At 43.1% G+C, this 18,820-nt stretch overlaps 1 long non-coding RNA gene across 2 annotated transcripts in view; it reads right to left on the reverse strand.

The window, feature by feature from the left end:
* LOC144695098 (uncharacterized) overlaps positions 1 to 18,820 on the reverse strand; it is a 27,882-nt gene continuing 9,062 nt past the window's right edge. The window contains exon 3 of one of the 2 annotated variants that reach the window (XR_013579863.1): positions 1 to 61. This is a non-coding gene — a long non-coding RNA (uncharacterized LOC144695098). Of the gene's footprint in view, positions 62 to 14,355; positions 15,078 to 18,820 lie in introns of those variants that run through there. The other variant, XR_013579864.1, reaches the window with a different exon arrangement.

Consider the following 18,820-nt stretch of genomic DNA (forward strand, 5'->3'; position numbering starts at 1 on the left):
GCAATATTATGACAAGGATTCTTTGTGTGATCCCTGGATCTCTCAATTGTTTCACATAGATCTAGGTGGGTAAGAGGTGAAAAGTAGGCAGTAGCATATCATGTGTTCTTTATAATCTCTGTCTGACCCCCTATGCCTGCTGTGACTGCCAAATACTCTCAATTTTATCACATATGGGAAGAAATTTAACTAAGCAGCAGCTTTAACCCATCTTTCCTACCTGATGCTTTTTTGTTAACCAGCCCTCTTATAAATACTAGAGTCAAGGAACAAATCTTCTGCTGCATTATTAACGATTAGAGAAAAGGACAAGGAAAACAACAAATATCAAAGACCCAGAATGTGTTTTTAAAAAAAAGAGGAAAAACAGTAAATGAGAGAAAAGAATAACTGGAGTTTTAGGCATTGCCAATGACAGAAAACTGTAGGATAAAATGTTGAACTTTTATATAAACATATAATATATATAAATAAATGTTCCAGAAAGGGGGTTGAGAAAGCAACACCCCAATTTGCAGAATCTAGAGGTAATTCTATAGTGTTCTATGATTTAAAATATTTGATTAGCTATACTAATTTCTCACTAAATCTGAATATTGGAGATAATATTGATCTTAAAATGCTGTGGAATGATTGCAGGCTTAGTGCTGTGGAAGAGTAGAGGAGGTGGTGACATAATGGTATTGTCACTGGACTAGTAATCCAGAGACCCACGTTCAAATCCCACCACGGATTAAAAAAATTGTAAAAACCCATCTGGTTCACTAATCCCCTTACTTGGCCTGGCCTACATGTGATTCCAGACCCACAGCAATTGACCCTTAAATACCCTCTAAACAAGGGCAATTAGGGATGGGTGGCCTAGTCAGTGATGCCCACGTCCTGTGAATGAATAATAAAAAAAAACCCCAAGTGTACACGTTCACAGAACATTTAAGGCAACACCTTGCTTTCTCATGAAAGTGTTTCAGGTCAATGACCTTTCTCCACGATTCAGCCTGAACTACTGAGTATTTCCAGCATTTTCCACTTTTTAACCTCTGGGTTGACAAGGTTGTTTTCTTTTTTAAAAACAATAAAGGTAATTGAATTCTAGGTTTTATCTTCAGAGTATGGCACATAAAAACCAAGGAGAAATGATGAGGCTACTTAAAATTTCAGTAAGAGTATTGTACGTTGTACAGGCCTTCACAGTATAAGAAAGATATTGAAGTTTTAGATAGGGTGCTACCCAGATTCACAAGGATGATACCTGTCATAAGGAAATACAAATGTGAAGAGAGACTTGAAAAATTGGGTCTGATTCTGTTATAAACAATGCAGGTTAAGGGGCAGTATTTACATATATTTCAGAAGGATATAGTATATGAATAATTTGAAACATTACATAAGCATATCATGCTTGGGAAGAATGAATGACCTTGGACCAATGGTTCCTAATGCTTTCTACTACTGGCAGTTTCTTTGCCTCATGTCTTGGTATGTTGTAGACTAATTGACAGAGATTGATGGTAACCTCGCAGATGCATCTGTCCGTGACAGTATCGGTAGGAGTGAGCACCGCACATAGTGGAGACGAAGTCCTGCCTTCACAATGAGGATACTCTCCATAGTGTTGTGTGGCACTACCACCATGCTAAATGAGATGGATTTCAAACAGATCTAGCAGACTGGGTATCCATGAGGCGCTGTGGGCCATCAGCAGCAGCAGAATTGTACTTGAACCAATCTGTAACCTCATGGCTTGGCATATACCCCACTCTACAATTACCATCAAGCCAGGGGATCAAACCTGGTTCAATGAAGAGTGCAGGAGGGCATGCCAGGAGCAACACCAGGCATACCTAAAAAAGGTGTCAACCTGGTGAAGCTATAACACAGGACTACTTGCGTGCCAAACAGCATAAGCAACAAGTGACAGAGCTAAGCGATCCCACAACCAACAGATCAAATTTAAGCTCTGCAGTCTTGACATATCCAGTCATGAATGGTGGTGGGCAATTAAACAACTCACTGGAGGAGGAGGCTCCACAAATATCCCCATCCTCAATGATGGAGGAGCCCAGCACAGCAGTGAAAAAGATAAGGCTGAAGCATTTGCAACAATCTTCAGCCAGAAGTGCCAAGTGGATGATCCATCTCGGCCTCCTCCGGAAGTCCCCAGCATCACAGATGCCAGTCTTCAGCCAATTCGATTCACTCCACGTGATAAAGAAATAGCTGAAGGCCATGGGCCCTGACAATATTCCAGCAATAGTACTGAAGACTTGTTCTTCAGAATTTGCCCCTAGCCAAGCTGTTCCAGTACAGCTACAACACTGGCATCTACCCGGCTATGTGGAAAATTGCCCAGGTATGTCCTGTACACAAAAAGCAGGACAAATCCAACCCGGCCAATTACCGCCCCATCCGTCTACTCTTGATCATCAGTAATGGAAGGAGTCATCAACAGTGCTATCAAGCGGCACTTGCTTAGCAATAACCCGCTCACTGATGCCCAGTTTGGGTTCTGCCAGGGCCACTCAGCTCCTGACCTCATTACAGCCTTGGTTCAAAACATGGACAAAAGAGCTGAACTCCCGAGGTGAGGTGAGAGTCACTGCCCTTGACATCAAGGCAGCATTTAACCGAGTGTTCAAGGAACCCTAGCAAAACTGGAGTCAATGGGAACCAGGGGGAAAACTCTCCGTTGGTTGGAGTCAAACCTAGCACAAAAGAAGATGGGTGTGGTTGTTGGAGGTCAGTCATCTCAGCTCCAGAACAGCACTGCAGGAGTTCCTCAGGGTAGTGTCCTCGGCCCAACCATCTTCAGCTGCTTCATCAATGGCCTTCTTCCCATCATAAGGTCATAAGTGGTGATGCGCAATCATCAGTGAACGAAGCTCAACACCTTTCGCGACTCCTCAGATACTGAAGCAGTTGTTACGTTATACAGTATAACGCTTTGTTCAGATCTGACCGATATTATTGGAATCAAAGGAAACAACTGACTACTAAATGTTACTTTATTGTACTTACACAACTACAAGCAATAATCTCACGTCCTTCTGCCCGTCGGGGACCCCGCGGCAATGTTTGGTTGAGAGATCCTCAAGTTCCTTGGCACCAGTTGCGAATCCAGTCCATAGGTGAAGTCTGAATTCGACTGGAAGGTCCCCGCCTTTATAGTATGGTGTAAACAAGGACTTACCTTGTTTGCTACATTCTTTCCCGAGTTAGTCATGGCCATCTGGTGTTGGTAAGCATTTGACAGATTATGCTATATTAACCCATGAGTATCATTCTGAGACCATCCGCAGATTCCCACATTCCACCCCTCGATACTCAGGGGTTATCAAGCAAATGAGGATATGCACAAATTAATTGCTCAATAGCCATTACCTTATGATACAGTTATATAATTTACATTGTATTGCACTTTTGGTTTTATTGATATTACTGAGTATGATTAGTAAAATCACAATTGGATGCATAATTAAGGTGAGGATCATAGAGACTTTGGGAGACCATCTGCTGAAAATATCCCACCAATGATGGGTGGTTAAGGTATGTAATTTGTCCGTAATGCGAACTAATTCCTGATTCATGTATACCATGGCAACTTCCTTCTTAATTAAATCATGTTTTATGGTGGCCAAATACTCAGTAATTTTGGAGTGATTCCGGAGGAATGCTTCTAATTGTTTCAAAGTTACAATCAGAGGAAGACGTTGTATACCATTAATTTGCTTGCATCTTACTATGGAATTCATTGCCTAATGGGGTACATCTTATGGGTTAATGGATCATAAATCCGATAAATTTTACCTTTGCATAAACAGGGGGCTCTATTCGTTCTGAGTTGAGGTAAACAGTGCAACCACTAGTAATACAAACATGATTATGCCCGATTTCATGTATAATAGTATTATTTACGGGTAACTTCCTCCATTTACATGTTCCTCCCGAGGCTCGAATGGTGCACGGTTCAAATACTGGGGTGTGATAAGGACATACCAATCCTTCAGGCCAATGCTCACAATCCTCCCCAACATGGGTCTTATTATATTCATCTAACCATGTTCCATAGAATACAGGGAGCCAAAACTTAGCTCCAAATAAATGTAATGTAATAAATTTACACCATATATCTTTACGAGTTCCATTTAGAATTGTAAATGTTACATTGCATGCAGTATCATTACATTGCGTACGTTTCAGGTCTGGATTTATAGTTAAAGTAGTATCAGTCAAATTTAACAGCTTCATCCATACATTATCATGTACAGTATATAGAGTGAGTTTTAGCTCATTCTGTTGGGCTATCTCATACAATTCCATCAAATTGCAATGCATTCTATTTGCTTCCATACTTAAGTATTTTATAACTTTCCCAACCTATGTGTTTCCCGTGATCCCATACCATTTCTGCGGCTAGCCAATTCTTTAGATCACTTTTAGCTAACTGCTTATTCCAAACTGCTGAAAGTCTAATAGTATCTTTGGTTAAAAGCAAAAAACTGTGGATGCTGGAAATCCAAAACAAAAAAAAATACCTGGAAAAACTCAGCAGGTCTGACAGCATCTGCAGAGAGGAACACAGTTAACGTTTCAAGTCCGTATGACTCTTCAGCAGAACTAAGGAAAAATAGAAAAGAGATGCATTATCAGGCACGGACTGAGCATGTGTCTGGTCCCCTACAGTCCTCCAACTGCTGACGCCATGGGCACTCTGTCTCTGCCAGCTCCTCCAGCGACTAAGTGCCCTCACCGCTGTGCCCCGGGCCACTAGCTGATGATCTAATTCCCACTGAGGTGCTAGTATCTGTGCTGGTGCCTGCCTGGCAGAGATGATGTGATGCTGGTTGAGTCCAAGACTTCAGGGCCCTCAGGTGAGAGGGGGCCCCTGCTGCTCCTCCTCCTCCTCCTCCTCCCGGCCCTGCTCCACTGATGCTGAAAGGAAGAACAAGGATCAGTTAGCATGGAACCAATGTCAATGTGCATCCCTGTCCCCTGGATCATTCTGCTCTCATCCTTCCATAAGCAATGGTCAAGCCATGTTGCAAACTTCAATCACTGAACATTCAGCACGGCCATGGCTGTTGGGAGAACAATGGTGACCTCATTGCTGGGCAAACATACCTGCCCGTGGCACCCCAGCCTCACCAACACCAGTGGACCTGGGAGCATGGCGCCTCTCCAGATCGAGGGCCTCCTGCTCGAACCAGGTAGGCATCGCCACCTGGGCCGGCCCTCTGCCGGTCCTCACCCGCTCAGCGGCATTATGTGTATTCTTCTCCTGAAAAGGAGGGAACTGCATTGATTACTGCTACTTGTACCTGGGCTCTCTTCATGCATGGCCCACCCCAACCAGAGTGGGACATAACAGTGCCTCCTCACCCCGCTGCTGCTGAACACCCACACAAAGGTGCCAGGCCTATCGTTACCAGCCTCCCCCACCGCACCCCACCTGGCCAAATGCTGCCTACATCACATTAGGCACCACACAGTGCAACCTTCCATAGCAAGGAGGTACAAGTATGTGGAGCGCAGAGGACCGCAGATCGATTGGTGCCACGCCACCTTGAAGCTCCCCTCCCAGCATGTTATCACCCTGACTTGGACATGTCCTGCAGTTCCAGCACTGCGCCTAGGTGCAGCTCCTCCAGGTTGCCCCCCAAAACAATAATGTGGGTCTCAGTGTACCACTTGCTGTGGGTGCAGAACCCACCTCTTCAACACCCTCTCAGGGTGACCTAGGCATGGGCAATATCTGCTGGCCCACCCAGCAAAGGACACTTGCTGTCAATGATTCAATGCAGCTACTACACTCAGACTGTGGTGGGTAGCGGGGTAAGCCTATCTGCTGGGTTAAGTGACCAATGCCAACATAGTACTCACCCTTCCCGAGCACAAGAGGTCATTGAAGCGCTTGCGGCACTGGATCCACGTGCCTCACACCACATTGTGGGAGCTCCCTATCTCCGCCACCTCCTCCCAGGCACGTTTGGTCATGTGGGGGGGGCCTCCTCCTCCCGTCCTGGGGAACCAGCACCTCCCACCATGCTGCCACCTCCAAGGGCAACAAGGCAATCATATGAAAAATGAGGGGCACAGTGCCCCTGGCCCTACCCTCCTGCCTGGCCTGCTCACCAGCAGCGCTCTGGGGAGCCCTGCCAGTAGCCATGTTCATCAGCCTTTGAAAGGCTGCAGCAGCTTTTTTTTTTTTAAAAATAAAATATATAAACAGGTCACCATTAGACCCGGTGATCATTGCAGCCCCGCCGCTGCCCACCCACTCCCGCTGTTCTCAGGACCTGCGATTCATGGTGGGCAGGCCTTAATTGGCCTGCCCAAGTAAAATGGCAGGGCGGACCCAATTGCAGGCGGCGATCCAAGCCCATGGCCACTACCACCTGGAAGGACAAGGGCAGCAGATAGATGGGAACACCACTACCTGGAAGTTCCCCTCAAGTCACTTACCATCCTGACTTGGAAATATATCCCCGTTCCTTCACTGTCACTGATTCAAAATCCTGGAACTCCCTTCCTAACAGCACTGTGGATGTACCTACACTACATGGACTGCAGTGGTTCAAGGCGGCAGCTCACCGCCACCTTCTCAAGGGCAACTAGGGATGGGCAATAAATGCTGGCCCAGCCAGCGAAGCCCACATCCCGTGAAAGAATAAAAGAAAGAAAGTTCCTATGTTTAAAGTATTTATAATTGTAAAAGGACGAGTTGCTAGATCTGTTCAATATCTATCTATCTAGCACAGTGGTAGCGCTGCACAATATGATGGAGAGTATCCTCAATGTGAGGATGGGACTTCGTCTCCACAAGGACTGTGCAGTGGTTGCTTCTATCTATACTGTCATGGACAGATGCATCTGTGGCAGGCAGGTTGGTGAGGATGAGGGAGAGTATGTTTTTGCCTCACCACCTGCTGCAGACCCAGTCTAGTCACTATGTCATTTAGGACTTGGCCATCTCAGTCTGTGGTGCTGCTACCAAGCCACTCTTGGTGATGGACATTGAAGTCACCCACCCAGAGTACATTCTGCACCCTTGGTGCTTCCTCTAGGTGGTGTTCAACATGGAGAAGTACTGGTTTACCCTTCATGTTGGACACCACTTGTGGGGAGCCCTGAGGGTGGCAAGGCCTGCTTGATTAGCACCAATACTAGAAGGACAAGGGCAACAGATGGATGAGAATACCACACCTGCAAGTCCCTCTCTAAGTCACTCACCATGCGGACTTGGAATTATACTATCGTTCCTTCACTGTCGCTGGGTCAAAATCCTGGAACTCCAGGAAATAGCACTGTGGGTGTACCTACACCACATGGACTGCAGCAGTCACCACCACTTTTTTCAAGGGCAATTAGGGATGGGCAATGAATCCTGCCCTTGTCAGTAACACTCATCCTAGGAGCAAATTAAAAAAGCAGCATTGAATTCTGGTGGGGGTGGGGATGACAACACCACAAAAGGAGTGCAGCATTGATCTTCACACTGTACGATAACAGATTGGACAGTGGTGGAATACAGCAGTAATTGTGAATTTGATGGTTATGGGGACAGGTGAATGGCTCTGCTACTAAGAAATATAGGAATTAGAGGTGAGGAGTAGGCCACTCGGCCCCTTTGGGCCTATTCTGCTATTCGGTTAGATCATGGCTGATTTTCTATCTCAACACCCTTGCCGCCCTCAGTGCTTCCTCCATCTAGAAATCGATCATCATAATCAATGACTGAGCCTCCACAGCCCTCTGGGGTAGAGGATTATAATGATTTACCACCCTCTCGAGTGAAGGAACTCATGTTACAATGGTAGCTGATGTTAATGCTGAACAAGCCAGATCTCAAGTTAAAATCCACCTCATCTAATTGGAGAAGTGAGGATGGAAAGCCACTGAACACATAAGCACAGAGCTCCAGTGATGATAACTTTTAAAACTTGATGAATTAAAATGTTTAAAAGAAAAAAGATACACGGTCAGAAAAATCTTACAAAAATAAAATTATCTTTTTGGCAACAGCCCTTATAAATTCTTAACCATAAAATCCAGGAAGTATTACCCAAACCGAGAAATTGCTTTCATTTTTAAAACAGAAGTGCAATCCCATGACTTTCCAGAACAAACCCACGCTAATGTGGTTTTTTTCCCCAAAAAAAAGGGGAGAAAAAAAAGTTGCAGGTCAAATGGTCTCCTGGCACAAAACAGAGTTGCTTTTTCCCCCAATTAAAAAGACTTTCACAGCTTTTTCAGCATACTCCAAACACACAGAGTTGGCTTTCAGCAGGAGCTTTCCCCACAGCAACTCACTACAGCCAAAAACCTGTTTTCATTAGTACCCCTTTCATCTCAGTTCTCCATTGTCTTCAAATGTCCCTTTGAAAACTCAGCTTCCCAAATATTAAAGCCTTTCATGTTCCTATTTTTCTTCTTAATTTGGGCCAATAAAATTTAAAACCCCTGCCCCTGTTTCTGTAAAATGCAACAGTTCTTTGTTACCTTTGAAATGCAACAGCTACAAATCAATTTCAACACTTGTCCCCATATGCAAATTCATGTCTACTCTGTTTACTTGCAAGTTAAGACCCACCATAAGGCCCCATTACCAAATGCAAGAAGTTAACACCTTTAGTCTTTCATCCCTTAGATTTCACAGGCAATCTAACTCCAACAATCTCTCCTTTGATTAAAAGCAAAATACTGTGGATGCTGGAAATCTGAAACAAAAACTGCTGGAAAAACTCTGCAGGTCTGACAGCATCTGTGGAGAGAAAGACGGAGTTAATGTTTCGAGTCTGTATGACTCTTCAGTTCGAAGAAGAGTCATCTGGACTCGAAACGTTAACTCCGTCTTTCTCTCCGCAGAGGTTGTCAGACCTCCTTTGATTATACTTGAATACACACACAGCTTTACCCTTACCTACACAGAATATATTCTTAAACAAAGAAATACAAACATATACACATCATCACACTCACCATCTCAGTACTAAATGGCCTACCCTCATTCTGAAACTGTGTCCCCTGGTTCTAGACCTGCCCAGCCAGGGGAAACATCTTTCCTGCATCTTTGAGGACTCTGGGTCCAAACTCAATGGAGTTTAGGAGGATGAGGGGAATCTGATTGAAACTTACAGAATACTGAAAGGCCTGGATAGAGTGGATGCGGGGAAGATGTTTCCATTAGTAGGAGAGACTAGGACCCGAGGGCACAGTCTCAGAGTAAAGGGAAGACCTTTTAGAACAGAGATGAGGAGAAACTTCTTTAGCCAGAGAGTGGTGAATCTATGGAATTCATTGCCACAGAAGGCTGTGGAGGCCAGGTCATTGATTGTATTTAAGACCGAGATAGATAGGTTCTTGGTTGCTAAGGGGATCAAAGGTTACGGTGAGAAGGTGGGAGAATGGGGTTGAGAAACTTATCTGCCATGATTGAATGGCGGAGCAGACTCGATGGGCTGAATGGCCTAATTTCTGCTCCTATGTCTTATGGTCTTTGTCAGCAACACCCAAGAATGAATAAAATACAATGTGATTTTCTAATTTTCTAATTCAATACCTTGTTGAGCTCTAAGAATTTTATATGTTTCAATGACAGCGCCTCATTCACAGGCCCCGTCTCCTCACTGTTTCCTCATAAGACAATCCTGCCATTCCAGGAATCAGTCTGGTGAACCTTCGTTACACTCCCTTTCTGGCAAGTATATTATTCCTTCGGTAAGGAGACCAAAACTGCAAAGGGACAAGAAGGGTGAGTTTTCCTGGAGTGTGTTCAAGGTCATTTTCTGCAGCAGGATGTTTCTGGTCCAATGAGAGGGAAGGCACCGTTGGACCTGGCTCTGAAGAATGAGTTGGCCCAAGTAGATCAATTAACAGTGGGAGGGCATTTAGGGGACAGTGACCATTGTAGCATAAGGTTTAGGTTGGTCATGGGGAAGGACATGGAGCAATCCAGAGCAGGGATAATTAATTGGGGAAAGCCAATTTCGATGGGATGAGAATGCACCTGTTGAGGGAGCTGGAATCAAATGTTGGCGGAAAAAACAGTGGCTGAACAATGGGCTAACTTCGAAGAGACAGCGTTACAAGTAATGTCAAGGTATATTCCCTTGAAGGGAAAGGTAGGACAAATAAATCTAGAACACCCTGGATGATGAGAGAAATAGAGGTGAAGATGGAAAGGAAGAAGTATGCCTATGCCAGATGTCAGGTAGAAAATACAATGGAGAATCAGGCTGAAATTAGAAGGACCATAGAGAAAAAAAACTAAATCGGAAAAGCAAGGAGAGAATATGAAAAGAGGCTGGCAGTGGACCTAAGAGGGAATCCCATGTTCTATAAGCACATAAATAATAAAAGGATGGTAAAAGGGTAGGGCCAGTTAGGGAGGAGACTTGCATGTGGAGGCAGGAGAAGTAGCGGGGATATTAAACAAGTACTTTGCATCTGTTTTTACAAGGAAGAGGATGTTACCCAGGCTGAGGTGAGAGGTGGTAACTGGTACACTTGAATTTACAATCAAGAAGGAGGAGGTATTAAAAAGGCTAAGGCTATCTTTACTTAAAATTGATAAACTACCAGGCCCAGATTAGATGCATCCAAGGGTACTGAGGGAGGTGAGAGTGGAAATTTAAGAGGCACTGGTGATGATCTTCCAGTCTTCCTTAGACACAGGAGTGGTGCCAGAAGACTGGGGAATTGTGAATGTTACACCCTTATTCAAAAAGGGGTGCAAGGATAAAGCCGGCAACTACAGACCAGCCAGTTTGACTTCATGGTAGGGAAGCTTCTGGAAACTATGGTTCAGGGCAAAAATCAATAGTCACTTAGACAGGTGCAGGATAATTAAGGGAAGCCAGCATAGATTCATTAAGGGAAAATCATGTTTAACTAACTTGGAGTTTTTTGAAGAGGTAACAGAAGGTTGATAAGGGCAATGCTGTTGATGCGGTGTTATGTGGATTTTTTAAAGACATTTGATACAGTACCACACAATAGATGAGTAAAATTCATGGATAAAAGGGAAAGTAGGCACTTGGATAAGAAATTGACTGAGCAATAGGAGACAGTAGTAATAAATGGTTGTTTTTCAGATTGGAGGAAGGTCTCTAGTGGAGTTCCCCAGGGATTAGTGTTGGGATCCTTGCTCATCTTGATATATATTAATGACCTAGACTGTGGTATGCAGGGCATGGTTTCAAAATTTGCAGATGATACAAGACTGGAAGCATTGTCAACTGTGATGAGAATAGTCTTGTACTACAAAAGGACAGATATATTGGTGGATTGGGCAGACTGGTAGATGAAGCTCAATGCAGAGAAGTGAGGTGATTCATTTTGGCAGGAAGAAGGTGGAGAGACAGTATAAAGGGAGAAACTCTAAAAGATATGCAGGAACAAAGGGACCTTGGTATATATGTATATAAGTCATTGAAGATGCTAGGGCATGGTAATAAAACATATAGTGTCTTAGGCTTTATTAATGGAGGCATTTGGTACAAGAATAAGGAGGTCATGTTAAACTTGTATAAAATGCTAGTTAGGCCTCATCTGGAGTACTGCATCCAGTTCTAGGTGCCATACTTGAGGAAAGATGAGGGCATTGGAGATACACAAGAATGATTCCAGGGATAATGAACTGTAGCTATGAGGATAGATTGGAGAGGTTGGGTCCGTTTTCCTTGGAAAAAAGGCGGCTGAGAGGAGACTTGATAGCGGTATTTAAGATCCCGAGGGGTATGGACAGGGTAAATAGTGAGAAACTGTTCCCGCTCAAGAGTACACCAAGAACTAAAGGGCACAGATTCAAAATAATGGACAAAAGGATAAAAGAAATGACGTGAGGAAAAATTTTCACCCAGAGGGTGGTTGGAGTCTGGAACAAACTTCCTGAAAGGGTCGTGGAGGCAGGTTTGATTGAGGTATCCAAAAGGGATTTTGATTGCGCAAGGTTACAGGGATAAGGCAGGGGAGTGGAATTAGACAGAATGCTTTTTCAGCGAGCCAGTGCAGACTTGATGGGGCGAACGGCCTCCTTCTGCACTGTAAAGATTCTGAGACAGGATAGATAGTAGCAGACTGCTTCTGTTAATTGAGGTCAAGAACAAAGAGCCAAAAACAAAAAATAAAAGATTTAGAACAACGGGTAGGGTTAATGGTCGAGGTAGAAGCTAATCAACATTCAAAATTTAAATTGAATAGATGGAAGGGATGAAAGGATATGGGAAGGGGATTGGTAAATGAACTATTTGCTCTGTGGAGAGTAAATGCTGGCACGGACTAGTTGACACCTGGCCTGTTCGCATGCTGCAATGTTCAAGTATTTCTGTGCAGACTATTGCATAACACTTGTATGAAACTGCTTTTCCCCTAATTTTATTCAAGGTGTCAACCAATTTATTTTAACCTGCTAAGCCTCTCCACTAAAGTAGCAGAGAGGAATTTCAAACAAAGGCATTAAGCATTCTTATACAATTATCCCATGTAATTTCAAGATCATGGAGAAGAATGATATCTCGGAGTATGTTACAAGGCTTAAACACATTGGAGCAATTTGGAGAATATCAGGCTTCTAAGTATGGAGTTTCGGATTTTATAAATCGCTGTGTAATTCCTAACCTTAAATTTACATTTAGACATATTTCTTTACGTTTGGTCTTTTCCAAACTCTCCTTTTGCAGGTTTTAGTGTTGGAATTGCATAAGTAGCAAATGCTAACGGAAACTTAACTGGACAACTCACTTCCAAAAATATATTAAATGTTATATTGGGATCACAGCAGTGTGATAATGTATTGAAGCATTGCATAACTCACATGTGCTGTTACATTTCCTCAATTTTCCAAGGCCCTCATGTCGCATAGGCCCTTCTCCCTTCATTCCATATCTAAGGGAGCCCAAACCTAATAACTCAGTCACTGAACATGGTCACTGGTTTGTGAATTCTATAGTAAAAAAAAAACAAAAATGAAACAGGCTTACATACGAATTAAGAGCAGGAGTAGGCCATTTGGCCCCTTGAGCCTGCTCTGCCATTCAATAAGAGCATGGCTGATCTGATTGTGGCCTCATGCCTGTCTACCCTTGATACCCTTAGATTCTTGACTAACAAGGGTGTCAGTCTACCTCTGCCTCTCCCTGCCTCCACTGCTGTCTGTGAAGAGTTCCATAGGATCATGACCCTCAAGAGAGAGAAATTCTCCTCTCCATCTTAAATGGGAGTCCCCTTTTTTTGAAAGTTATTTCCTGGTTCAGGTCTCTCCTACAAGGGGAAACATCCCCTCAGGATCTTACATGTTTCAATAAGATCACCTCTGATTCTTCTAAACTCCAATGGATACAAACCCAACCTTTCCTCATAGGAAAACCCCTTCATCCCAGGAATCAGCTGAGTGAACCTTCTCTGAACTGCTTCTAATGCTATTATGTTCCTTCTTAAATAAGAAGATCAGAACTGTATTCTAGATGTGGCCTGTACAACTGTAGGAAAGCATTCCTACTTTTATATTCTATTCCCCTTGTAATAAACAAAAACACTCCATTTGCCTTCCTAATCACTTGCTGTACCTGTATACGAACTTTGAGATTCATGTACCAGGATACCCAGATCCTCTCTATCTCAGTTCTGCAATCTCTCTCCATTTCGATAATATATGTTGCTTTTCTATTTTTCCTGCTAAAGTGGACAAGTTAATTTTGCTATATTGCACTCCATTTGCCAGATCTTTGGGCAATCCCTTAACCTATCTATATCCCTTTGCAGACTCATTATGTCCCCTTCACATACTTCTTTCCTACCTATCTTTGTGTCATCAGCAAGTTTAGCAAATATACATTCAGTCCCTTCATCCAAATCATTAATATAGATTGTACATAGCTGAGGCCCCAGCACTGATCCCTGTGGCACACCACTCATTACTTTCTGCCAAACCGAAAGTGATCCATTTATGCCTGTTTCCTGTTGGCTAATGTAAAAAGGTATTTACAGATAGGTTAACATCCTACATGGTATAACTATTTCTATTTTCTTAGAATGTTTTCAAAAATCAATATAAAAAAATTTAAGAGAATTGTCAGAGGTGAGAAATGTCTAATTGAGAGTTTAGTCTAATTAACTAATTAGCACTTGTGACACCCCTCCCCCACCTCCATACAGTCAAGTGATCCATGATTCAGAGTGTTAGGTTTTTAAATAGGGCCAATTAAAACTGAACAAAAATAAAACAACCAGCAAAATGAGGGGCGAAATAACGAACTATTGTCAATATTGCCAAACTGAAATAAAAAGAGGATTCATCAAGTACACATTTCAGGCCAGTCTCTTGTAATCGTTGAAACATGTAGTAGCATTTGCTTTAAATGCATCTGTCTAAAACACTAAACATCATCTGAGTCCTGTGCTGGTGATACTCACATAGAACCAAACAAAACCACCTCTCTTAGACCTGTAATTTCATGAGCCTTAAGCCAATACTCAAGAGGGCCCACAACATTCTGATTGGAGCTCATTACATATTCCTACATTTTAAATTTATGCCACTGAAAATGGTTCTCATCACTGTATCCTGGCAGCTAGCCTGGAATGTGGAAATATTATTCTTTTGTAAATACAGTACTGTATTGTTTGCAATTTGATGGCAGGAGTATGTGGAACCAATGAATCACCCCAAACCTTCGAAGGGAATGAAATGAAGAGGGTCAGGGTGGGGTGAATGCTAGATAATGGACTGGATATGACATTTGAAATTAAGTTCATGGTCCAGCAGAATACCCAAGTTGTATATCGTTGGATTCAGCATAAACAGGCATCCAGGATGTTGAACAGAATTAGAATCAGGGTCTAGGGCATAGAGCTTCTGGCAGGCATTAAACAGAATGACATGAGAGAGATCAATTAGAGCTTCAGAACGTCCTGATTCATCCAACACTTAAAGTCTTACAAGCATTTGAACAGATGCAGTAGAGAAGTAAAGCTGGGTATCATCAACGTCTGAAAGTGGACTCCATGTTATAATGTCAGACAGTGGCATCATATGGACAAGAAAATAGGATGGATCAAGAATGGAACCAGGGAGATTCCTATGTAGACACAAGGAGCATAATTGCAGGAGATGTTCTGGCTCACACTGGGGAAGAATGGAACCATCAAAAGCAGTACCACAATGGACCACAAAGAGGCAGTGGAGGAAATTATGTAATTAATTAACTGTCAAATACTGCAAAGTGGTTGAAAAGGGGCAAATCACCACAATTGCAATCAAAGAAAATGTCATTGCCTATATTGACTGGAATGGAGAACAGTATTAAAAAATACACCTAAGGGTTTCAAGTAGGATAGATAATTGCACTGATTAAATAAAAATTAAAATTTTAGCACAGTATAAAAGTTCTTCAAGAATAAACTTTGAGAACCAATGACACTATGCATATATACTACAGATACTGCAGTATAATGGCAGGCTTGGGTATTTGTATTTTTAACTAAAAAACAAGGTGAAACATCCCATCAGGCCTGAGTTACACTGCTAACTGCATTTCTCACTGAACCCAATGAAAGAGGGCAGTGCATGCATTTTTATACCTCAAAGCCCTACTCTCCCAACAAAGTTTTAATGTTATGAGAAAGCAGGAACGTGCAAGAGGGTTTTCTTTTGACAACAAAAACGGTTTCACACTTTATAACATGCTTGGGAGATTCAATAGATAAACATTTTTAAAATGTGGCTGTGCACAGGACTGGAGTTATACTAATCCCAGAAATAGTCCATCACTTTACAGCTTTAGCATGCTCAAGAGTTGATACAGATCAGAAATCACTTTTTACATTGAAAATATTAATGTTACATTGCTGCTATTGCAAGTCACATCAAAATCTCTTGGATGTCATTTGACCAGCTGACCACCCTTTGTTTCTTACCAGGTTTCTCTTCTATCCTAAAGGTTATGACACTTTGAGGATTTGGTTCAAACAAATGCCAGTTTCCATCCAGTGCATTTTGTAAGTGGCCATCCTTCATTTGCAAGCCTCGATTGTGGATGTCACTGACCCATTCCATCCTGGGGTCACTACCACTGAGCCCAATCCTGCCTTCACCCAACATCCATACAGGCATACTTCCAGTAAAGGCCACCAAATAGCAATTAGAATCAGAAACCCAGGCCCATTATCACCAGCTTCTAAGGGGGCTGAAGCCAATTGCAGTGGCTTTAAAACAAAGACTTGCAGTTAAGTAGCACCTTTCATGACTACCAGATGTCCCAAAGTGCTTTACCACCACTCAACCACTTTAAGAAACATAAGAATATAGCATAAAAGAGGTAAAATACTCCAGATGCTGGAAATCAGAAACAAAAACAAAAAATGCTGGAAAATCTCAGTAGGTCTAACAGTATCTGTGGAGAGAAAGACAGAGTTAACGTTTCAAGTCCATATGACTCTTCTTCAGAGCTCTGAAGAGTCATATGGACTCGAAACATTAATTGTCTTTCTCTCCAGAGATACTGTCAGACCTGATAGGAACATAGCAGCCAATTTACACACAGCAAAAACAACAGCACCAACGATCAGATACTTTTTTTGTGATGTTAATTCAGGGCTAAATATTGGGGACAATTCCCCTGCCCTTCCTTGAAAGTGTCATATGTCCATCTGAGAGGTCAGGTAGGTCCTCACTTTAACATCTCATCCAAAAGGTGGCACCTCCAGTAGTGCAACACTCCTTTGGTAATGTGCTCAAAGTCCAGAGTGGGGCTTGAACACAAAGCCTTCTGAATTAGTGGCAAAGAGTGTTACCAACTGAACCACAGCTGACACTGGCATGACTTAAATGTGCTGACTGGACACAGACCAGGAATAATGGAGGGAATTTCTTTAAAAAAAAAGTCTTGTAGTTTACTAATCTGACTTGGCATTAATTGCAATTATATTGTAGCGTGTATGCTGCCCAAGGGGTTTCATGGTGTATTTATACTGCAGTTACCATTTATGTGAAATGATTGAGAACATATGCAAAATCATCTTCCCTCTCTATAACCATTTAAGTCCATTTAAATGTCTAAAGTTCACACCAGATCTAACAGACTTTTGATTATTTTCAGTTTTGACACCACAGTAGAGTTAGTATCCTCCATGTGCTTGAGGTTTCACATCAACCCTAGATACATTGAAACTATAAGTCACACCTGGGTCCAAAGTTGAGTTGGGCCCCAATTTCATCCAGAATTATGTCTTAACTTTACTGTTGTACCAATGTTGAAACTGCTTCACAGCAACACTAAAAATGCGGCAGGAACATACCCCAAGGGTACATTTATGCTTCAGTGAAAAGTACTGCCACTTCACACAATACGAAGCATTATAAGGGGTACCTTTCCAACTTTGTGCACCTGGTGAGGTGCCCTGACTGCCAACAGCACATGTTGGAAAATCAAACAGATTTCATGCCATTTTCTAGCCCGTGAACTGGTGAGCAATCGCCCCCATAGTGTAAATGTATTGTAAATTAAGATTAAGAGCTAGATACAACTCCAGCGTGAAGAGAAGCGAGTTTTAAGACACACTCTTGCTCAGTTTCAGGTTGAGTCAAAACTTTGATGTACACTAAAAACATTTGAAAATACCCAGTAGGTCAGGCAGCATCTGTGGAGAGAGAAACTGAATTGATGGTTCAAGTTGATGACCCTTCGGCAGAACTGATTTGAAAAATTGGCCCCAAGATTTACTAGGAGCCGAAGAGAGTGAGGTGGAGGATTTTCAGACGGGTATCCTTGAAGTTAGGGCTTCCCGTAAGTTTTGCCAAATTTAACTGCAAGGTATCTTTGGAATTTGGTTTCAACATGATTCCAAGCCACCAGCCGGCTTGACCATCAGTCTGCCTGGAATGTAGGCTGGGAGTGGATATCAGGGGGAGGTGTGGGCTTAGGGTTCATCAAACATCGCAGGGAATGAGGAGGGATCCAGACACTGTGGGGAAATAGGTGCATCATTGAGAGGGGGAGGGCATACAATACCAGGAAGTACCTGCTAAACAAGGACAAAACAAGGACTGAAGCAGTTCATGTCCAGATGCAACAAGACCTAGACAATATCTAGACTTGGACTGGCAAGTGTGGCGCAATGTCGCAAGTGCCAGGCAATGACCATCTCCAACAAACACCCCTTGATGTTCAATGGCATCACCATCACTGAATCCCCCACTATCAACATCCTGGGGGTTATCATTGACCAGAAACTGAATTGGACCAGCCATATAAATACTGTGGGTACAAGAGCAGGTCAGAGGCTAGGAATCATGCGATGAGTAACTCACCTCCTGACTCCCCAAAGCCTGCCCACCATCTACAAGGCACAAGTCAGGAGTGTGATGGAATACTCCTCACTTACCTGGATGAATGCAGCTCCCACAACACTCAAGAAGCTTGACACCGTCCAGGACAAAGCAGCCAGTTGATGGGCACCACATCCACAAACATTCATTCCCTCCACTAGCGACGCACAGTAACAGCAGTGTGTACCATCTACAGGATGCACTGCAGGGATTCACCAAGGCTCCTTTGACAGCACCTTCCAAACCCACAACCACTACCATCCAGAAGGACAAGGGCAGCGGATAGTTGGGAACACCACTACCTGGAGGTTCCCCTCCAAGTCACTCACCATCCTGACTTGGAAATATATCACCGCTCCTTCATTGTCACTGGGTCAAAATCCTGGAACTCCCTTCCTAACAGCACTGTGGGTGTACCTACACCACATGGACTGCAGCGGTTCAAGGCAGCGGCTCACCACCACTTTCTCAAGGGCAACTGTGGGTGGTCAATAA

The sequence above is a fragment of the Cetorhinus maximus genome, chromosome 20 (assembly GCF_964194155.1).
Source record: "Cetorhinus maximus chromosome 20, sCetMax3.hap1.1, whole genome shotgun sequence".
In the NCBI taxonomy this organism is placed as follows: Eukaryota; Metazoa; Chordata; class Chondrichthyes; order Lamniformes; family Cetorhinidae; genus Cetorhinus; species Cetorhinus maximus.